The sequence below is a fragment of the Hipposideros armiger genome, unplaced genomic scaffold (genome assembly GCF_001890085.2).
Source record: "Hipposideros armiger isolate ML-2016 unplaced genomic scaffold, ASM189008v1 scaffold_132, whole genome shotgun sequence".
Lineage (NCBI taxonomy): Eukaryota > Metazoa > Chordata > Mammalia > Chiroptera > Hipposideridae > Hipposideros > Hipposideros armiger.
In genome coordinates, this window is record NW_017731482.1 from 642,520 (window position 1) to 646,604 (window position 4,085).

Below are 4,085 nucleotides of genomic sequence, written 5' to 3' on the forward strand. Positions count from 1 at the left end.
TAGCGGTTTGTGGGCATTGAGTAACAGCTGGACTTCCTGAAACTTCAAGTTTCTTTTTGGACCACTCCCCATCTTCCTCTTTCAGGGTCAGGCTAGAGACTGGGGAATATCCTCAAGCCCACATTCATTTATTTATTCGCTCAGCAGTCACTCGCTCACCACCTCTCCTGCTCTTGCCTGTCCTGAGTCGGAGACACATCCATGGGGCTCTGCCCTCCTGGGTTCCCTGGCTCAAATAATGGTACCACTATCTATTCCTGCTGCCAAGGCAGAAATCTGGGCGTCAGCCTAGACTCCTGGCTCATACCCACTCACGACCTACATTCCATTTTCCTGTAGTACCCTGTACTTCCCCTGTCATATCATATATCATCTTTTATCGTAAAAGCTCCAATTGTCCATCTTCCCCTCCTAGACTCAATGAAGGCAGGGACTATGTATATCTTGTTTTCTACTATATTTCTGGCACCTGGCACAGTGCCTGCCACTTAGTAGATGCTCATTAAACATAGTTATATGAATTAGTAAGTCCTTTTAATTCCATTTTCTTAATATTCCTTGGAGCCATACCCTCCTCCCATCCCCCAGCCACACAGCCTTTGCTCAGATCTCCTCCTTCATCAAAACTGTCAATCAGCCTCTTAATTGAGCTGCCTGCCTCATCTCCCCCATTCAATTTATTTTCCACTCTACAGCCAGAACAAGGCCACATTTTTGGGATGCAAAACAAAAATGATAGCAGATATAACTGATCAGCCTATTGTGAAAGTGATCAGGAAGATACACAAAACTTCAAAACCTTGCAGTGATACGATATAAACTAAAGATAAGACAAGGTCACAAGGCAAAGTGCAAGGGAAAAATTGCACTAACTATATGGTAGATGGGAACAGATTGAGAAACACATTCTTGGATGACACATCACCTGCTCCTCCCTCTGAAACAGAACAGCATGTGTCATACTGTCATTAACTGTCCATGTGTCCTTTTACTGCAAGCTCCTTAAAGATGAAGACCACATCTAATTTATCTTGGTGTCTCTGGCATCTAGCACAGGATTGGCATATAGTAGGCACTTAATAAATATTTATTGAATGAATCAGAGGATTAAATGAATTAATGAGTGAAACCAGTGGTTCCAAAATAGATAAAACAGACTAATCCCCACTGCCTATTCCTCTAAAGTACCCAGGGGCAGCAATGACTAGAAGGACCTTTGGCCATACCCCAGCAACACAGGATTATCTTCCAAACCAGTCAGAGTGGTTGAGGACACAGATCATGGGGCCAGAAAGTTTAGATAGAGTCCTGGCTCCACCAATTATTAGCTGTGTGAACTTGGGCAAGTAATCTAACCTCTCTGGGCCTCACCATCGTCATCCGTAAAACAGAAATAGTAATAGTACCAATTTTAGAGGGTGGTTATGAGAACTAAACTTATATTCGTGTGTGTAAGTTCAGTGTATATACTTAATATATATACACATATACACACACATATATAAATAAATTTACATATCTATACTATACTATATATATTATATATAATATGTAGTATATTATATAGAAATAGAGATAGCACCCTTTAAGTGCCAGCTATTACTGATAATGATGGTGGTAATTCCCTAATCCATCTCATTAGCTTTTCTTTTTCTGTGTCTACACCATCTATCTAATGGTGGAATTGAGATTCCCACGATTAAGCAGTGCATCATAAAGTTGAGAGAGTCAGGAGGTGGTGCCTAGCTTGGCTTTATTTCTGACTAATCAAGAGTGAACAAAAACTATCAACAGGGCACCTGTGAAAATTGTTCTGAAGATTCAGATGAAGAGCTTATTATTATCTCCAAAATGATCTTCTATAAGAAACAGAATAAAACTCTAAAAGTCATTGGTTTGGTATTCTCAAAACAAACATGCACCCCAGGAAGCTTTGATATAGTGGTTATTTCCTGGGTGCCTCCCAACTGGATAAAAGATATGAATAGGCAGTTCATAGAAAAGGAAATGCAAATGGCTCTCAAACATGGGAAAAGATGCTTCATCTCACTCATAAAGGAAATGCAAACCAAACCTACAGCTCGACATAAATTTTCACCTATCAGATTGGCTGAAATCCAAGAGTTTGATATCACAGGGTTGTGAGGTCCTTGTGAAATCCATTGCGGGGATTTTTAATCTCTGTGGGGGTGTTACTTTGAAGAATTTACCCCTCACCCATACTTTCAGCAATGTTGTTTAATTAACTGAGATTTCCTCCACTCTAGCTCCAGGGGTGGCCTTGACTGGCTGAAACCTGCTAAATTTCTCGTCAAGTAGAGATCATTAAAAACTAATGGATGATCTTGAGTAAGCTATTTAGGTTACTGAGTTTTGTTTCTTCATCTGTAAAATGCCAACAATAGTAGAGACTCATGGATAGCAGCCAGCTCAGTGTCTAGCATATATTTAATAAATGACGTCTTTTATTGACTGGTAATTGGATACTTATCAATTTAAATATATGTGCCTGATCTAATCTAAAGGCTTATAGAACTATAAAGTAGAGCTCTAATCATTTCAGAAGGTAAAAACAAGAAAAATTTAGAATGTATAGAGAAGAACAAAAAACACAGCAATAAGGAAGCATAAGAATAAAGAAGTATAATGAGAGTACCTCAGGTATTAAATATATATAAATAAATCAAGCTATGCTATTGTCAAATGAACTCAAAAAGAGTCTGGAGGCTTTGGCTAGAAATAAATGATAAAGATTTATTCAAGGGTCGTAGGGTTTGCAAAATGGAAACACATCTGGGCAATACCCAGAAGTGTTCTGAAGAAGAAAGAAAAACTGAGGGTTCTTATAGTAAAAAGTACATTCTTGAGAAGAATCAGCCCATTCTTAACTTCTGGCTTGACCTGAGATGGTAATCCTCTCAGTAACCAGTGGTTTGGATAATGGATGTCAGGTGGTATAGACGCATCAAGTCAACATTCTTTCCTTACTCTTTCAGGGGGTAATCAGAGGGTTACCTGGAGGTTTGATGTATTATATATTCAGGCATTGACACAAGACTGGAAAGTTCAAAAGTTTAAGTTCTCAGGCTAGTTAAAACAAGAATAGAATCATACCTCAACCTACTTGATTTTAATAATCTAGCAGCTTGACTGTTGCGATTCCATTTTATTTCTTTACTCTGTCCCTCTCTATTGAAGGCAACGATCCTCACATTATCACGATGAAAAACAAAATTCAACTAGACTATATACTACTTATAAGAAATACTTGAAATAACACAGAGTGTCCAAACGTATTAAAGATATACATGTAAACAATGAGATAGAATAATATTAAAGAAAAACAGGGGAAGAAAGAAATCTTGGAGTAGGAAAGGTCTTTTTTATTTTGGCTCAAAATCCAGAAGCCAAAAGAGAAAAGATTGATAAATTCAGCCACTGAAAAATAAAAACTTCTACATTAAAAAAAAACAACACACAAACCTATGGAAAGTCAAAATACAAATGACAAACTGGGAAAAATCATTTTTAATTCAGGTGACAGACAGAGGGAAAATCTTTCACAATATAAAAAGCCAGTAAGAATAGTAAGCCCAGCAAACTTAACAGAAAAATGGCTAAGGGATGTAATAGAAAGGAAATGCAATGGATCTTAAATAACTCTTTTGTTATGAAAAGATGTGCCCAAAATAAGAGAGATACAAATCCGAACTATACTGAGACATAATTTTTCACCTATCAGATGGGCAAAATTCCAAGTTTAATATCACCAGGTTGGTGAGACTAGGTGAAACAGGTTCTCTCATACAGTACTGATGGGAGCATAAATTGGTACAATCCCAATAGTGGGCAATTTGGCAATAGTTATCAAATTTACAAATGCACAATCCTTTTGATCTAGTAATAATATTTCTGTGAAATTTCCTAATTGAGACAAAAGTATATACATTGTTACTCATTGTAGAATTGCTTGTACTAGCAAAATTGGAAACAACCCAAATGTCTACCAGTAGAGAGCTGGTTAAATACATTATGGTTCATCTATACACTATGTTTACAATGCTCATGTATTCAGTTCTTTAGAT